At 43.4% G+C, this 18,991-nt stretch overlaps 1 protein-coding gene across 2 annotated transcripts in view; it reads left to right on the top strand.

Moving 5' to 3' along the window:
• The first annotated feature begins 467 nt into the window (after positions 1-467).
• Positions 468-18,991, top strand: part of Alpk1 (alpha kinase 1) — a 112,626-nt gene continuing 94,102 nt past the window's right edge. Inside the window, exon 1 of one of the 2 annotated variants that reach the window (XM_052731394.1) lies at positions 468-812. The gene's annotated coding sequence lies outside the window, so the exon portion shown is untranslated. The remainder of the gene's footprint in view (positions 813-18,991) is intronic. The other variant, XM_052731393.1, reaches the window with a different exon arrangement.

Raw genomic sequence — 18,991 nt, 5'->3', positions numbered from 1 at the left:
ATCTATCCAACCGGCCACAGCATTTGTTTCCCAAAGTGTGGAGCCATTCATTTTCTCATTTGGGGGGTTGTGTGCCAAAAGCTTTACCCAAACCTATCAGGTTGCTATTAATCCATTCTTCATTCCCTCTAAACTTCTTCACCAAAGCAGGCACAGAAAGGCTTTAGAAAGTTAAAATGTTGTTGACCTCTTAATCTTTTTCAATAAAATGAACTTGGTAAACATTTTAATGTCTTCTCGTGTATTTTGACATGCTTTTGTCAAAACTTGAGTCACAAATTTCATTTGCTTCATTGAAGGACAAATCAGCACACACGGTCCTTCTGTGAAGCTGGAAGAGAACTCCTTATTTGGACTAGGGCAGAATGGGGTCATCCAAGAGTGAAAGAAGAGATCACCAATGAGATATCATGATTGATGTCATTGTTCTGACGTCATCAAAAGACAAGCTCTCAGTCTCATTTCTGGGATCTATCTCGGACTGCTCAGAGGACTAGGTGCCATAAAAGCTCGTGTATCAGCTTGTTTATTTGCACGGGAGAAAGAAGCTGGAGTTCTTTCTGGCAGAAGGTGCCAGCGTGGCAACACTCCCAGAATACCTTTCCCGGTAGCAGTCACCAAAGGGGCGTGTCCCGTGGTGGAGTTACACAAGCAGGTTCTGTGCAAGCGAGGGCTTTTCCTTTCACATTCCCACTTCCTGAAACCAAAACCATTGAGGAGAAACGCTGTATTTCCAGGAAGGTTGTACTGGAATTAAGGATTTTCAGAGTCGCATTGCTGGTCTTAAGTTTCTCTTCTTCTCTGGGATCAAAGTGAGTACCAGCCTTCACATGAGAACTTGCAGGAGATGCGGGTGCAGATGCAGGGTGGAGGCGGCAGTTTTTCCTTCGAGGTGACTGCGGGAGACTCAGCCGGTTCCACTTCCTAGTCTCGACTGCATTTAAATAACTATGGAGCTCTTAGAAATGTTTGCGTTATTTTAGCGGGGACAGGGAGGATAGGGTTACCCACCCTACAATAGTAAGTTTCAGTTGTGGGGGGAGGGCGCCCGGCGAGGGGGGGAGCGGGGGATGAACTTTTTTTAAAAATATAAGGATTCATAGCAATGCACTTTGTCACAAAACTTGTCAGACCTGCTAGTGAACAGCTAACCTTGTTGCTCAGTAAATAAGTGTTGGATGAAGGCATTAGAGGGTTGTTGGGATTATTTATTTGAAACTGGATTTGAAGCACGTAAGGAAGCCGTGGTAGAAGCTGCCGCTTGTATGATGGAACCAGTAATTTTGCCAGGACACAGCTGGATGAAAATCCCTCTGCACATTTGGGAAGAAGTGACAGGAATTCTGGGTATGGGCAAGGTTTTTGTTAAAAAAAAAGAAAGCACGAATGAAAATTAAATTCCTTTGCGTGTCTGGGTAGAATAATCCTTTCATTAAGAATTTTAACCATGGAAATAGAACTCTAGTCTTGAAAGTCACAAATTAAAACCTTTGAAGTTGTTAGGATTTACAGTGCATACCAGCACTAAGGCAGGAACAGATGAAAGAATTTTATGTCACAATGTAATGACATCTCCATCCTAATACTTGCTTCTTGGCATTTGAAAAAACGTTGTCCTTCTAATTCTCCTAAAAAAGACATTATTGACTTTTGCTTGGCTGAGACCTCATAGCTAAAAATATTTTAAAATTCCCTACGTGTATTTATTGCTTCTGCCCAAGTCTGCACACGTCTTCATGGTTCTTTCTTTCTTCTCAATGTTACTGAATGATCGAGAGCATTGGTGATTGTACCATAGACCCTGCACACCCGAGTCACACTTTCCCTACTTCTGATTTTAGATCACACCTGTCAAGCCCTTACCATGGAAGCATTAGATTACAGTCTTAGTTTAACCTGCATCAAAATTGTAACTACCGGTTCGGGAGATGTGGCTCTGTGGGAAAAGGTGCTTGTTGTCAAAACTGATGACCTGGGTTCAGTCCCTGGGACCTGCATGATGGACAGACAGATACAATCCTCACAGGTTGTCTCCTGGCCTCCATGTGGGCTGTGAACGGCAGTGGCAGCTGAGACTGCTACACATTGAGTGTCCCTGACCTGAAATACTTGGACTTGATGTATTTTGGAGTTCAGCTTTTTTGTTTGTTTGGTTTTTGTTTTTTTGAGACAGGGTTTTTCTTTGTAGCCCTAGCTGTCCTAGACCTTGCTCGGTAGACCAGGTTGGCCTCAAACTCAGAGACCCCTCTGCCTCTGCCTCCCAAGTGCTGGGATTAAAGGTGTGCATCACCACCACCCAGCTGAAGTTTGGATTTAAAAACAAAACATTTGCATATGCAGAATAAGATATTTTGGCAAAGATAACCAAGTAACAAAGTCTACTTATATTTCCTCTATATATACTCATAGCATGAAGGTAATTATATATTTTTTTATTTATATATTTACTGTACCTGCATTTTGGCTATGGCCTATCATGTGAGGTCAGGTATGGAATTTTGTGACATTACATCACCACTCAAAAAAAAATTATCGAGTTCTGGATCCTTTTGGATTTCAGATTCTCAAGTTAGGAAACTTTGACTTGCAGTTGACTTTTCTCATGGCTGGTTGTTTCCATAGCTACCCTTCATAGTTTGCACTGAAGTCTAACTAGCACTCGTTTGTAGACAAGGAAAAAAGGGAGAAACACAGACTTAAAGTGCTGTGTGTATCGACAGCATCCTAGCCAGACTCTCTGTCCTTATAGACTGCCATACCCTGGACGCATTCATTTATGACTGTTAATGTTGCATCTGTATTTAATGGCTGTCTCTTGCACCCCAGAGTGTGCCTTTGGCTGGCCCAGAAGGCCCTGCTTAGGATCTTCCCTAACCCCAGTTCGGCTGTTTACTCTGGTGCGTCCCCCTGGTTCATAAGTAATATGACATCTGTCAAATTGCAAGGACATCCTGCCAGTTCATCCCCGCCCTTCTTTTCTATAAAAACATTTTAGGACTTTAGCACAGTTCCTTTTTCTACCTCATGTTGTTCTGCTAACATAGCCTATATTTAAGGTTTCCACACTGCAGGTCGTCCTTTTCCAAGATAACCATGTCACTACCCAGAAGTTTTCTCCCATGACTCACGTCCTCCAATAATAAGGAATGAAACACCGTGGGTGCATGCTGATGAATCAGTTTTGATGGTTATTTCTGTGGTTTTCAGATGGCTTTAATAATTTCTCTGTGCCCAGATTTTCTATCCCCTCTCCCTCTCTGGTGGGCAAGAGAGACAAGCATGAGGATGTAGGGCTATGGGGTTAGGAGCACAGTTTGCAGAACCTCTCAGCAGCCACCAGAAAAACCCTTGGCACGCCCACTCTGTGCTATATGGTGACAGCCTCTGAGAACACCTCTCTCAATCTATTTCCACCCAGTAAAATGAGCTCTCATTGTGTTATGCCCGAGCAGATACCAACTTCATGGAGGACGTAGGTACTAATGTGAACCTCACTTCCCCAAGCTCTCCCACTGTTCTCTTCTACTGTCTCTGTAGACAGTATTTCCTTTGTGTCTTGAGGTTTTCCGCTCCAGTATGTTACCTCACCCCTACCCCCACTTTCTTCTGGATTCAGATTCTGGAGTTGGCGATCACTACGATACACCCTAGCTCTCAATTTCACTCTTTCATACCCACTCTCTAAACACAAAAACCCTCCTGTTCTTGACCTGTTACTTGTTATTGTATCTGATAAGACATCCAGGTTCTAGCCAACTTTACAGAAGGACTTAGTTAAATAAATGTTAATATTACAACAGTCACAACCAATACCATCACCCTACTGCTATTGTTCAACTAATGTGTGTGTGTGTGTGTGTGTGTGTGTGTGTGTGTGTGTGTATGTGTGTGTGTGTGTGTGTGTGTGTGTGCATGTGGACACACCCATACATGCACCCATGGAAGACAGAGGTAGAATTTATGTTTCTTATTCTGTCGCTCTCCACTGGTCAATGGAATGATTCAATGTCCCCAAGCAGAACAAAGTAGCTCAGATTTCATTGCATTACTCATAACAACACATCGTTCTTAAAACTGTGTGCCGCTTGTTTCTGGAAGTTTACACTGAATGTTTTTGAACACAGTTAGCTGTTTAATTCAGATAGAAAAAAAAATCAGACTGTCGATGAGAAGGTTGTGATCATTGCAAGTAGAAGGCATTGAGAAAGATTTGTTGAATGTGTCCTGTGGGTCAGACTTTCTGCTCCATAGTGTACACACTTTATCTTGTTCAATAGTCACTGCAAATTTATGAGTCAGGCACTCTTCTTGGGAGTGATTACTACACCTTCCTCTTCACTGACTGTTAGCACCACTCCGTTCCTCTTCCCCATGCTGTATACTCAATCTCTAAGTCCAGCCATCTGCCGGAACTTTGTCAGTTGTCTGAACCTGCTTTGACAGAGCTGGCATTCTCTCCAGACCAGACATTTCCCAGAATCCACGGCTTCTTTGCCCTTCTACCACTGGTCCTGGCCCTATCCACTCACTTCCATCCCACCGATGGCGCCACGCGGGCACTGTATTAGGATGTAAAGGGTCTGTTCCCAGGGGAAGGTTTTGATAAAGGCTGACGAGTGTCGATGATGGTTGACGACTGTTCAGTCCCCCTGGTTGTGTTTGGAGACGAGGGCCCAGAAGAGTGTGTGTGTGGCGGGGGTCGGGGTGGAATGACAAGTTTCAAAGAAAATCCGAAAGAAAAATAGAAGTTGGTACATGCCAAATTCATGGCTGAGTTAGTTAGGATACAAATGAGAGGAAGCGACAATCAAAAGCCAAGAATCATTTCCAGACACAACTACACATTTTAACTGAGAGGCCCAAGTCAGACTGCTTGGTGACCCTCAATCAAGGAGCATCACATCAAACTTTAAAGGCTTATACTTTATAAAACCTCACTATAATTACTATAGCTATGCAGAGAAATGAGGATATAAAATATTTGTGATTTTTATTTCTTGGTGGAACCATAATTAATTGTTTTCTTTAATGCCAAACTTTCTGTGGTATCACTTTTTGCGCTAAGAATACAACGTTTTTAATTTTTTTTTTAGATTTATTTATTTTATTGAAATGTGTATGGATGCTTACCTACACATACGTATGTGCTCCACATGCATGCCTGGTACTGGAGGACACCAGAAGAGGACATTTGGATCCCCTGCGGCTGGAGTTATGGATGGTTATAAGTTGCCATGTGGGTGTTGGGAACTGAACATAGGTCCTCTGCAAGAGCAGCAAGTGCTCCTAACCACTGAGCCATCTCTCCAGTCCAAGAATACAATGCTTTTAAAAGTCTATAGCTTAAAAAAAAACAAAACAGCCGGGCGGTGGTGGCGCACGCCTTTAATCCCAGCACTCGGGAGGCAGAGGCAGGCGGATCTCTGTGAGTTCAAGGCCAGCCTGGTCTCCAAAGCGAGTTCCAGGAAAGGCGCAAAGCTACACAGAGAAACCCTGTCTCGAAAAACCAAAAAAAAAAAAAAAAAAAAAAACAAAGATAATGATGACTTTTCAAGACTTTTATGACTTAACCCCTCTCAGAAATCAGGGGGCATTCAGTGTGTTCTCCTACCAGGCAGCTGCAGTCTGTGAAAACGGAAGTCAGAGCTAAAGACAAGAGAGGGAAAAGCTTAACTATTACACAACACGCTGCAGAAGTTCCACAGTGTCTCAACACCGCTATTCCCCAGTAACAGTAGATAAGAGATAGCCTTCCCGGACGGGAACTGCACATTCCTGAAGTTGCATGTGATGCAGAGCATCTAGGAGGCCCCTCTGAGTTTTTTCTACAGGGCATGCGCCTTCAGGTCCTTGCATCTACTTCTGAGAGCAGGAGCAGCCATAAGCAGGAAGCATGGAGTCACTGACCGAGCTGCAAGTGAACATGTTAAGAACATCATGCTTGTAGCTGGAGAAGTGGCTCAGCGGTTAGGAGCACTGGCTGCTCTTCGGGGGGACCTGATTTCAGTTCCCAGTACCCACATGGTGGCTCACAGTTATCCGTTCCAGGGAATTGTACACATTCTGGTATACATACAAATATGCAGACAAAATACTCATATGTAGATAAAATAACTATCAAGGGAAGCATACCTCTGAAGTTCAAGAGAGAGGTTTGGGCTGGAGATGGGAATAGGAAGTTCTCAGCAAATTCATGGTGTTTAAATATGTAGTTGTAGGGCAGATGTGGTAGCATATGCCCTTAATCCCAACACTTGAGAGGCATGGGCAGGAGGATCTCTGTGAGTTCGAGGCCAGCCTGGTCTACATAGTGAGTTTCAGGACAGCCAGGGCTACACAGAGAAACCCACATGAGTTCCACATAGCATACCACGTGTCATCTTGACCACTCTAGGTGCACAGTTTGATATCATTAAATAATACATTATCTCACAGAAACCCTTATAGCTGCAGCTCTATTCCCACTTATGCTGACCTCTCTTTTTCCCTCGCCTGAGCCCCGGCCATCACAGTCCTACTTCTCAAGGAACCTGACTCTTCAGAGTACCTCAGAGAAGTGGACTTAAGCAGCTTTTGTCCTTTTGTGGTTTGTGTGTTTCACTCCCTATAAGCCATCTAAGTTCATCCACGCTGTAGCACATGTGCTTCCTTCTCGTGCTCACTCCACACATGCACACACATCTGTCCATCTGTTGATGATCAGTGGATGCATATGTTGCTTCCACTGTTTGCCTATTACAAATACTGCTGATGTGCACATGATTATGCAGGTCTCTCTCTGAGACACTGTTTTCAGTTCTTTCAGTATATTCAGAAGTGGGGTGGTTAGATCAGATGGGAATTCTTTTTTTTTTTTTTTTTAATTTTCTTAAGGAATACAAGGGTTCTAACTTCTCTGCACCTTCCTCAACACTTAGGACTTTCTCCTCATAGGGAATATCCTAATGGATGTGAGATGACGTCTCATTGTGGTTTGGGTTTGGATTCCTGTGATGGTTAATGACAATGAGGATCTCTTTGTGTTCTCGTTGGTCATTTATGTATCTTCCATGTCTATTTAAAGACTTACCCAGTATTTTTAAGTTAGGTTGTTTCTTGTGTGTTATCAAATAATAGGTGCTCTTCGTGTATTATGGATATTAACTCTTCAGCAGGGATATGATTTATAAACAACTTTCCCATTTTGCAAGTCTCCATTCTGCTGATAGTATCTTTTGGTACACAGACGGTTTTAACATTGAATTTATCTTCTTATTCTATTGCTTGTGATTTTGATGCAATTGTTTCCAAGACCAAGGTCATGAAGCTCAACTTCTGTGTTGTCTTCTAAGAGTTTTATAATTTAGGTCTTACATTTGAACCTTTGAGTCACTTTGAGGTAATTTTTTTTTTTGCATAAAGTAAAGGTCTAACTTCATTTTTTTTTTTTGTGTGTGTGTGTGTGTGTGTGTACGACTGGTTTTCTCAGCATCAGTTACAGAAGAAGAACTGTACTTTTCTCACTGAAAGCTTGCATCAGTCTTGCCGAAATCATTTAACCACAAGCACGGTGGTCTGTTCTGCAGTCTGTCATTGGTCTGGACAGATGTATATTATGGTTTTTGATTGCTATAGCTTTGTGGTAAGTTTTATTTATTTATTATTTTATGTGTACAAATGCTTTGCCTATGTGTATGACTGTGCACCAAATGCATGCAGGTGCCCCAGGAGGCCAGAAAAGAAAAAACTAGAGTTACAGGCTGTTGTGAGCAGCCATGTTGATGCTAGGGACTGAACCAGGACATCTGGAAAGGGCAGCCAGTGCTCTTAACCCCTCGGCCATCTGCCCAGCCTCTGTAACAAGTTTTAAAAAGTCTTCTAACTTTATTCTTCTTTTAAAATATTATTTTAGCTGTTCATTCAGGGATACTTCACTTTCTATACGAGTGTTTTGCTGGATTTTTTAATTTCAAAAAAATTATTGGTGGTCTTTGTTGTGCCCACGTTGTGAGACCCTCCCCCTACCCCCAACCGGAGCAAGACCACCACAGAGCCAATATCTAATGCAAAACACACAGGGGTTTATTGATAACAAGCAAGCCCAGGCTTGGTCCGTGTCCAACACTCTGACACAGTGAGTGGAGGAGGAAGGCCCTGAGCTCTCAGGGTGAGAGGTTTTTTAAAGGGAAAAACTGGGTGGTACAAGCATTTTCGTCATATGATTGGGTGAGGGTGTGTAACCTTTGAATGTACTGGTTGTGGTTACAGTTACCATTTTTGGGCAGGCCTGGACAAGTCCCAGGCTCTGTTCTTGAGCTGCCATTGAGGTTGGCTGGCCTAGCATGTACTGACTGTGGGGGTTGACTTAGTGACCCAGCCTCTGTCCTTGACTTATGCATGTAGCTCTAAGTTGGTGAGGGGTCCCAGATAGTAAACAACTGGCTGAACCTTAAGCTGTCAGAGTCCATGCAGAAAGGGAGCTACTGCAAGGACTATGACTTTTGTTCATGGCCCTCCCAAAAACTGCTCGTTCAAGTCTCAGGAAACTGAAATTGAGGCCTGATCTCTGAGAGAAGACTGAGCAGCCTGTTATGGCGTCTGCGTGGTCCTTTCAGTCTTCAATACTTTTTAATGTTTTATTAAGTTAACATGCAAAGTAATGGGTCTTGCTATGCCATTTTCACACACATGTATCGTTATACTTTGTTCTAGTTCATCCCCTTTCATTCATTTTAAACAAAAATAGCTGCTGCCACCCTATATGAACAAATTTGTATTTATTTTGGCTACTTGCTATGTATTTATGCCATTAAAACAACAATAGAGAAACATATTTTTCAGTGGTTAAGTACAGGGTAGTGCACAAATAAAAGTACAATGAAACATGTCCATATTTTTTCTCAAATCACATGCTTTGTATATTTTAGATACTATATGAGAAAAATCTGACTGATGAGGTCAGCTTTAGAATACAGCATTTATATGAAGTAGGAAATAATGAAAGAGTTTTATTAAAGTATTGACCTATTAAGTTTGAGTAACTACAATTCTGGGATTTATTTACTTACTCAACAAATATTTACTGAGGTTTTTTTTTTAAACCAGGAGAACATGGATTACACAGAATCTTTGCTTTTGGAGGAAGTAAATACTAAGTAATATTATAATTTAATGTAAGATGAATTGCCAAATGGTCTTATTAATAAAAGCCTGGAGCCAGATATTGGGGTGAAAAACTGAGAAATCAAAGGAATAGGACAAGCCACAGCCAACCTCACCTCACCACACCTCAGTCTCCAAAGGGACCTACTTCCTGTATACCCACACCTATATGCCTTTCTGTTCTGTTCTCTCATTTGCTCTCTCTGCCCAGCTTCATCACTTCCTCTTCCTGCCCAGATCTGTCACTTCCTGTTTTTCTTTTTTTTTTTTTAAAGATTTATTTATTATGTACACAGGAGAGGGCGCCAGATCTCATTACGGATGGTTGTGAGCCACCATGTGGTTGCTGGGAATTGAACTCAAGACCTCTGGAAGAACAGTCGGTGCTCTTAACCTCTGAGCCATCTCTCCAGCCCTCCTGTTTTTCTATACAGACCTCCAGACCTTCATGGTTAGTGCTGGGATTAGCTCAGTCAGTACAGCATGAGACTCTTAATCTCAGGGTCGTGGGTTCATGCCCCACGTTGGGCACCAGATGTAAGACAAGTCACTAAATGGTCTTATTAATAAAACTCAGAGCCAGATATTGGGGTGAAAAACTGAGAGATCAGAGAAATAGGACAAGCCACAGATGACCTTACCTCACCGACAATTTAATTCAAGTCTAACTGTGTCATGGATTTTCTCTCTCACATTTAATCTTTGTGTCAGACTATGGAGGAATAGTGTTAGCCTCATTTAGACACCGATGAAGCTAGGTTTGGGAGTGTAGCTTTAGTAGCAGAGCATGACGCTAAGATTCAACCTTCAGTGCCACCAAATAAATGATTAAATTTAAAAAAATAATAGAGATTGATGAAACTAAAGGTTATTTCAGAAAGCCTGACTATATCACTGAAGGTTGCACAGTGATTTGTGGTAAGGCTCAGAGACAAGTTCAAGGTTGTCTGCTGTCAGCCCTCATAGCCTTTCATGACTCAGGGTTTCTCTATGCACTTAGAAGACAATTATCTGTAAAGTGAACGCACATATGCTGAGCAGTAAAGTCTCCTCCATTAGAGGCCATGACAAGAGTTAGAGAAAAGCTGATTAAGACAGAGAGAAGAGAATCCATCCGTTTATCTACTCACCACCCTACATTGAACTTCTTCAATGCTGGTCACAGTGTTAGACACGGGGATACAGTAGAGAACCCGTGAGATGCTGCTGTACCAGCAGGAAGCACTGTCTACTGGGAGGCAGTTAGATGATTGACTTCTGGTAGAAGGTGGCGTCGAACCCTGTAGCAGAGTGGGGAACAAAGCATAGAAAGCAAATGGATAAAGGGGTAGAGTGAATATGAGCAAGGTACAAGGTTATACATGTAAGAAATATCATGTGAAAGCCCATTTATTTATACTGCTACTGCTGCTGCTGCTGCTGCTGCTGCTGCTACTACTACTACTACTACTACTACTACTACTACTACTACTACTAGTGATAATAGAATAGGAAACAAGCATCAAGAACGAATTTCCAGGGTAATACTGTCAAGTTCAATATGGCAGAAGCTACATAAACAGCAGGTCATCCTAAACCAGCAGATTGGAGCTGAGGAGTTTGGAATTCATTCTCCAGGCAGCACAAGCTGGTTTTAAGTAACAAAGCAACAGTTTCTTCTTTTCAAGAAGTTACCTGACAGTGTGTAAAGGATGTGTGTGCTGTAAGAGCTGGGAGGGATGGGCAGGAAGACCAGTATGGAAGTTCATGGTCCAAACTGGAGATGCACAGAGTCCAGCACAGGAGACATGAAAACCACGTTTATGAGGCACAGTTGGCCGACTTCATCAGCTAACAAGCTGCATTAAGGCCAAGGAGAGGGAAGATAACAGCAACAAATGCCTTGGAGCAGTGCGTGGTCAGAAGCACCCTGGAGTTTCAGCCCATGGGGGGTCTCTGGAGCACTTGATCAATGTATAAGGCTCTTTGCCTTGTTGGTGTTTATGCTCAGCCATTCTAAAATATTCATTTAATAGACCTCCCCCCCACACACACACCCAACATACACCCAAGTAGTTTAAACATGCCTTGCGATGCTGTCCACAGATCTGGTAGCAAACCACACTGAAGCTCTATAGATTTTTGAGACAACTGATGAGTAGTTGTTTTCCATATGAAATTTGGACAGAGTAGTAATTGTCACTAAAATGAAGCTCATAAAGATTATTAATCAGGCTAACAGTATACATAGCTGTTTTAATGCCCCGTAAATTTTCCTCTGGGTCATCACCTGTTTTGTAAATCACGTGAGCCTTTTTTTTTTTTTTTTTTTTTTTTTGCTCTTCAGAGTGCACTATTTGCTTTCATTAATAAGTAAAATAAGCAGGAAGTTCAAGTGTATCTGTGCTTCTTCCACCAGAAGAGGGCAGCAGTGATACTCCAAGAATAATGGATTTAATCAGCTCTGAAAATGGCTTTAAAACGGGTAGATCAAGGGTAGTGAATAGGGAAGGCACAAAGAGCCACTGCTGATATCCTAGTTGGTATTAAGAACTAACTCATTTTCAATTCCAGAAACACATTCACTAAAATTTCAGAAAAATCATATGAAATACTGTAGTGTGACGAGGTAACATTTGTGGAGATTTCTGTTAATACCGATGAGGATTGATACTAAGAGGTATTCTGAAAAACTTGCACTTCTTTGTACAAAAAGGTTAGAGAATGACTTAAAATTAAGCCTTTTGTGTCGTGCTGGGTCCATGGAGGAAAACTACAATAATTGAAACCTAGCAAAAAGCATCTTATTTTTTTGGAACATTGCAGATGTCCTTGAAATAAAAGGAAATGGTTCCAAGTTACCACCAGCGAGAAAGGCGCAGGCGGTGGCACTAACAGTGGCTTCCCAGATGGGGCCCACACAGCTGTTGCAAACGCTGAACAACAATGGAGGGGTGTTTACTAGACATTAGTACTAATACTAAGAAATACTAGCATCAGCTCCATATAGGAAACGAGACAGATCATTCTTAGCTGTCTTAGAGTATTATATTATTGTGAGGAAGAAAGATGTTTGATAAAACCGAGCAATTTCCTAGTTACAAATTGAGAGAATTTTGTCTTAACAAGAAAAAAAGGAAAGCAGCCTCCTGAAGGCCTACGAATAAGAGTTGATACGGAAGAGAGTGGAATTGCAAACAGGACTCCAGGAGAAATTATTTTAAGTTAGTTTTAGGTGGGGGAGAAGGGCGTGGTGGGAGGGCTGGACTCCTGATGCCCTTGCTTCCAAGTCCTGGGTAGCTGAGATCACAGCCAGTGTGGAGCAATTCCCTGCTTGTGATTTTAAGGCCTGTTTATACTCTTTTGTTTTGTTTTAACTATAAAGGTAAAATTTACAGATTCCTGAAAATCAGAAAGTATTGATTAATTGTTGCACCAACTTTGCCAACTTCCAAAGTTATAAAACACCACAAGCCTCCTTGACCGTCTGTATGATTCAACTCCAAGTTAGCCACCAGCTAATGTAACCATCTTTACAGGCAGATCCACCTTCCCCAAGCCCCGATCTGCTGAGTCTGGCTGCATTGTGCTGGCCACATAGGTTGCTTGTGTTATTACAAGCCCCGTAGACTTTTGTTCTCTCCCTTTGGTTTCCATCACATCCCTTCCTGGACTGGGGTTGAAGGAGCAATTGGAGTTAAATCTGACAGTCCCCAGCTGGCTCTGACTGGTTCTGGATGACCCTCAGTTGGCTTTTCCATCACACATCTTGGTTCTTTCATTTCCCCACTCCCCCCCCGCCCCGTCTCTGTCTCCAGAGCACCCATTTCAACCCCAAACCCAGCTTTACTCACTCCTGCTTCCTAATGCCCAGCCTTCCCTCTCTGCAGTTAGAGACCTGACCATCCAGGAAGAACTCTTGAGTTGCCTGTAAATCATCAGCCATTATTTTATCCTGCCCTCTGCCTTGGAGAAACATGTTCTGCTTTGTACCCGAGCTTGCTCCACTTCTCTTAAGCCAACCTCTTGGACCTCCTTTATGATTCTTCTCATTGTTCCAGTTCCCTCTTCTAGTTTGACTTTACTTCTGCTTCTGACATCTTTTCCTTAGCTACTGGGCAGATAATGGGCAACAGAATAAGTCTTATGAAAAATTTATTTCTCTTGAGACTGTTAACTGCCCCCTCCTCCTTCTCATCCTCCTCCTCCTCTTAACAGAAGTGCTTCTAAAAACAGTGTATGGATGTCCATTTATCCCTTTTACTTCTTTGCCATTCTCCCATCAGCCCCTTGCAGTCTGCCCTTGCAGGGGAATAGCTGCCCATTAAATCACAAGAGCTTCAGTTGCCTGGGCCTCTCACCTCTCCCTGGACTTCTATAGAGAGTGTAGTGGGCACAGCATCCTGTCTCCTGCACTCTGAGGGCTCTGGTATTTCAAGTTCCTAGATCTTGCTTTTTAGTCTGCTTTCCTACTGTCTGGCCTCATTGAGTGGAGCCATCCTCTCAAATTCTGGCTCTCCTTCATAGTTTATCCTCCCGCCACACACCGATTGAACTTAGGACCTTCTGCTTGCTATTCAAGTACGCGACATCTGAGCTACATCAGCCAGCAGTTCACAGTTTATCTTTGCCTGCACTGAAGACTCGGGTGTCTTCCCCATGTGGATGATGCCCAAATATCTCTAGTTTGAATCTCTCGTGAATTTACTTCACAGTTCCCACCTTCTATGAAACGCTCCATCAATCTTCAGGCTGCTGTGGGAACTTCCAACCAACCGAGCCTGAACTCACGACAGCCGACATGGTCCGTAGAATCCTGCACCTCTGTCCTTGCTGCAACCCCCCCCCCCCACCTCCCTCAGGCCGGTGTGCACCTCTCCACACTGCCACTTTGCTCCTCAGATCCAGCCTGCCACCCATCACTCCCTGACGTCATCCTGCCCTTCTGTGAAGAGCCTCCACTGGTCTTCAAAACAAAGCCTTATGTAATGAAATCCCTCCTTCCCCAGACATTCAGCCATTTGTGATCACAGAAGTCTTGATATACATCTGTGAACCCTGAGCCCTAAAGGTCTGATGTCTTTTTCGTCCTTGTAGCCAATCCAGACCCTGGCACGTATCAAGTGCTCAGAAAATTTTTATTAATTTATATTGGTGGAAGAAAGTTGCCACAGACTTTAATTTTTAAGAATTGGTGTTCTTGCTGGGCGGTGATGGCGCACGGTTTTAATCCCAGCACTTGAGAGGCAGAGACAGGAGGATCTCTGTGAGTTTGAAGCCAGCCTGATCTACAGATCAAGTTCCAGGACAGCCAGGGATACACAGAGAAACTCTGTCTCAAAAACCAAAAACAAAAATGAAAAGAAAAGAAATGAGTTGGTGTTCTGGAAGAGCACAGAATTTGTAGTAGACAGGGTACAGCGTGAAAGATACAGAAACGTCTTTAAAAGTACCTTGGGTCAGTACAGTTGACACTTTTGGTGTTGTCTCTGTCCTGGTTTGGTTTCTGTTCCTGTGACAGACAAGGACCGAACGCAACTTGGGGAGAGGGGAGAGGATTTATTTGGCTGAGACATCAGAGTCACCGTCCATCATAAAGGGATGTCAGGGCAGGAACTCAAGGTTTAGAACCTGGAGGCAGGAACTGAAGCAGAGACCGTGGAGGAACATTGGCTTGCTCCCCGTGGCTTGCTCAGTTTGTTTTCTTGTAGTACCGAGGACCACCTGCCCAGAGGTGACACTACTCCCAGTGAACTGGGCCCTGCCACACCAATAATCAATAATCCTCACATCCCATTTTCATGTGTTAGCTGTGATCTTTCCGGCTACTGAGATTGCTCCATGCCTGCCCGCCAGCAAGAGCAATCCTTTGGTTACTCTTTCTGATTGAATAGGGGTGGACAGCTAAGTCTAGAAGTTGCTGAAGTCATGAATTTGCTAAGATTTTATGTCTGAGTTATGGATGCTGTAACTGAGTCACCGTTTGTTGAGGGCCTGAATCAGGGAAGAATCATGTATGTCGATCTCATCAGAAGCGTGGCTAGAAAGGGATGCCCGGAAATGCCTGCTAGCTTCAACTCTGCTCCCTTACCAACTAGCGTGGCACCTGGCACATAGTAGGCCCTATGAAACACAGTCACAGGGAAGACAGACAGACAGCTGCTCTCACAGCTTCCATTTCCTGGTTTTAACCTCGCCCCCCCCCCCCCCCCCCGACACACACACAAAGAAAAAGTTTTCCCATCCTTATTTCTAAGAGATATGCTTGTGTCTGTCTAGCAAACCCTGTCTGTGCTGAAGCTAGTCAAGTGCATCTAGTTCCACGATCAAATTAAACCCAAGAATGTCTTAACTCGGGAGCCCCATCACTCATTGTCCCACAAATCTCCAGTGACACAGGTACGCCGTACACTCTTGGAAAGCAGCAACCGTAGATCCAGGCGTGTTGGTGGAACATGGTGTCATTTAGTGCCCACAGGAAGGATCAGGCTGGGTTGGGAGGCATTTGCCAACCTGAGCTCTGGAGACAGGAGCAGGGCAGGCCTACATTAGACTTCTGGAATACCAATGAGCTGTGTTTGTGGTAGTGCGGGGGACTTCTTTGCAGGTTCTGCCTCTATACTCAGTTCTTGTGCAGCAGACAGAGGAGAATCATTTTTTTCCTGCCCACCAAGCAGTAGGGCAGCACCCCTGCCCTGGAGAACTTTGTTAACTTAAAAAAGAGGGGGACTTTGTAGTTTAAAAGCCATGAACAATTATCATAGGTCTGAAAAATAGATAAACAAAATACTTGAAGGCAGCTAGGAGGTTGCTCCCTTGTAGGTTCTAACACCAACTCTACACCCTTGAACTAGCTCTACGGCCTTGGTCAAGGCACCAAACCTCTAGTAATTGAGAATAACACTACTTCCTGGATGTACCTGAAGTGCCAAATCAGATAATGCCTGTAAACTCTTAGACCAGTGCTAGCCGCTGAGTGGTCAGTACTGGGGTGGGGAGACATTATGTAAGTTGTCGGTGCTTTTGTAAATGCAAGCATTAATGAAAAGAAGATTTGTTAGTCAAAAGAAAAGGCAATGAATTGCTTTAAGTGTAGAAATGTGGTGCTGAAGCTTACGTTCAAGGCTTCCTCACTATTACCATCCTAACATAACTCCCTAAATAGTAAGGAATAAAAGGGGGCAAAATAAATTTCTAACAAGATGTCAGCTACAAGGCAAATACTCAACAGTCATGGGTATCAGTCAATCGATAGATAGATAGATAGATAGATAGATAGATAGATAGATAGATAGATAATAAACTTTCCAAGTAAAGAAGCCATGTGTAAACTCTTAGACTCCGTCTTCTGAAGACCTTAAAAGCACTTTATAAGCTGTGCGACCTGCAGATGGCGAACTTGGATAATGGAAACACTGAGCCACGCCTGCCTGGCCACAGAAAGCTGGTGTTTGTGTTTAAAAAAACAAACAAACGAACAAAAAACCCTGGTTAACTAATAAAGGTTGACTGTGGTTCTGTGACAAAAGGATTGCTTAGGATGTGAGGAAACCTTCTCTGATGGGACTGTTTGTCTGTCTGGGGAAGTGATGTTACTCTGTGACACACTGTCGAGGGGCTGGTAGGAAGGTTTGCTTCAGTCTGAGAGTCCGCACTGGCTGTAGTGTCTGAGGTGACAGGAGGGCACATCATGCAGAGACCATGAGCAGCTTTCCCAGCAGTCCCTGAGTGGTACAAAGTGCTGCCTCTCCAATATGTGGACACACCAGCACTCGATAACCCAAGTCCAGGCTGTGTCTACAGTGTCTCTACCTTTTTATCGAGAGAAATAATTCTGCACTCTGGTGCTTGCTTGTGGCCACAGTTGAGTGTTTGTTCTTCCTACTCCCCACGGTAACCCTTTAGAGACCAGTTATCATCCTTTATTGACATCGTTTTGCTGGCTGACAGAGATTTCCCAAGTGACACAGCAGGCATTCAGGACTCCTAAGGGACCTCTTTAATACTCTCATAAAATCTATTTGTTCTACTTGAGAAACATTTTTCTCTCTTAAAAAATTCTACCATGAAGTAAGGTGGGAATTTTTACCATCCCAGGCCACAAAGACAATATTTGTGAGTTTGTGGGGGTAAATCGGTGTGACTTTCCAAACTGTGCCTGTTCATGCAGTGGCCCGAGAGGTTTTGTTGGTCTTTTCAGCTGTGAAAGCCCAGAAACTCCCCCAACATGATAGATGGGTGACCTTTTACTGCATTACGAATCAGGGTCACTGTTTCCAAAGAGCCTCTTGGCTTGTGGGTCAGGTGAAGGGACATCTCTAGGCTTCCATGGCTCTCTGCCCTGCCATTTATCACAGGGCTGTAATTATTACCTCCACACCCTGGGCTTCCCACCAATGAGCGCTTCTGGAGTCCACAGTCATCTGTTAACTCTTTGCTTATGTCTGGCATGTACACTGGAAAATGCTCTGTTGAAGACTAAATCCTTGTGCTTGGAGATGATGATAAGACGGAGCAAGGTGAAGACCAGTCTAGAAGAGGAAACACAAGCCAGCGGCTTATGGAGCAATGTACCGAATATTAGACAGTACCATTCCTAAGGAACAGAGCCGTCTGTGGGGGCCAATGTCTCTAACCCCTGCACTTGGGAGGCGAAGCAGGTGGATCTCTGAGTTTGGGTTCAGCCTAGTCTACAGAGTGAGTTTTAGGACTACACAGAGAAACTCTGTCTTGATAGATAAATAAATAAATAAATAAATAAATAAATAAATAAATAAACAAGCAAATAAACAACAACAGCAAAAGGGAGTGTTTAATCTACTCCATTTATTTTTATGCTCTCAAGAAGCCAAGGTACAACTGAATTTTGATGACTATTCCCCGGAAAAGCTTATGTCTCCAGAGACCTTAGTGTTTGCTTGCTTTTGCCCTTTCCTAAATCGAGTTTCATGTCTTCAGAGCAGGCTCCTTAGCTGTCAGCATGAGGCAATTTGGGTTTGCCGACAGCTTTTAAATCATGAGGTGGCAGCTCACCTCTGATATGGTAAACTAGAAACTACCAGAAAACCGGGAAATGATGTTTTGTCAGAATGGATTTAGGGGACGGAGAGATAGCTCAGGAGGTAAGAGCAGGTCCTGACCCTACAGAGGACCCAGCATCCATCCTCAGCACCCACTTCAGGCAGCTCACAATGACCTGTGACTCCAGCTCCAGGAGATCTGATGCCTATGTCTTCCACAGGCACCTACACCCCTGTAAATACACCTTGACACACACATACATACACCAATTAAAGTAAAATAGGTATTTTAAAGATTGTTTTTTGAAGATTGGATTTGGATTTGAAAATACTGTCAGGGGAAGGCAGACCAGGGAGGGGGTGGTTGAGGGGAATGATTGACAATCCAAATAGAAGCGGTGCCCATGTCACTCCCACGTAGTACCCCTGGAGCAGACAGTGGGCATCTGACATGAAATAACAGCAATGTTCAAGGACACAAGGACACACACACACTGATGGAGCACAGGACTGCTGTCTCTGCCACGGCAAACACCCAATAAAGACGAGTTAACTAGACAAGTAAGTAATTGTGTGGCGTAACTGCTAAGAGGAGCTATGGACTCACTCCCACTAAAGGCAAGGCATTTATTTGCTTATGTAGTTACTTAGGCACTGAGATTCAGGAAGTGGAATGGCATGCATTGTTAAAATGTACGTCAACAAGTAGAGGAGAAATTAACCTGAAAAACTCGAATGGAAGGAGCTGGGGAGATGGTTCTGTGTTTATAAAGTGTTTCCTGCACAAGCGTGAGGACCTGAGTTCAGATCCCCAGACCCCAAATAAATAGCGAGTGGGTACAGTTGCCCAC

The sequence above is a fragment of the Peromyscus californicus genome, unplaced genomic scaffold (assembly GCF_007827085.1).
Source record: "Peromyscus californicus insignis strain IS unplaced genomic scaffold, ASM782708v3 Scaffold_9__1_contigs__length_137607984, whole genome shotgun sequence".
In the NCBI taxonomy this organism is placed as follows: Eukaryota; Metazoa; Chordata; class Mammalia; order Rodentia; family Cricetidae; genus Peromyscus; species Peromyscus californicus.
This window is presented reverse-complemented; position numbering and strand designations above follow the sequence as displayed.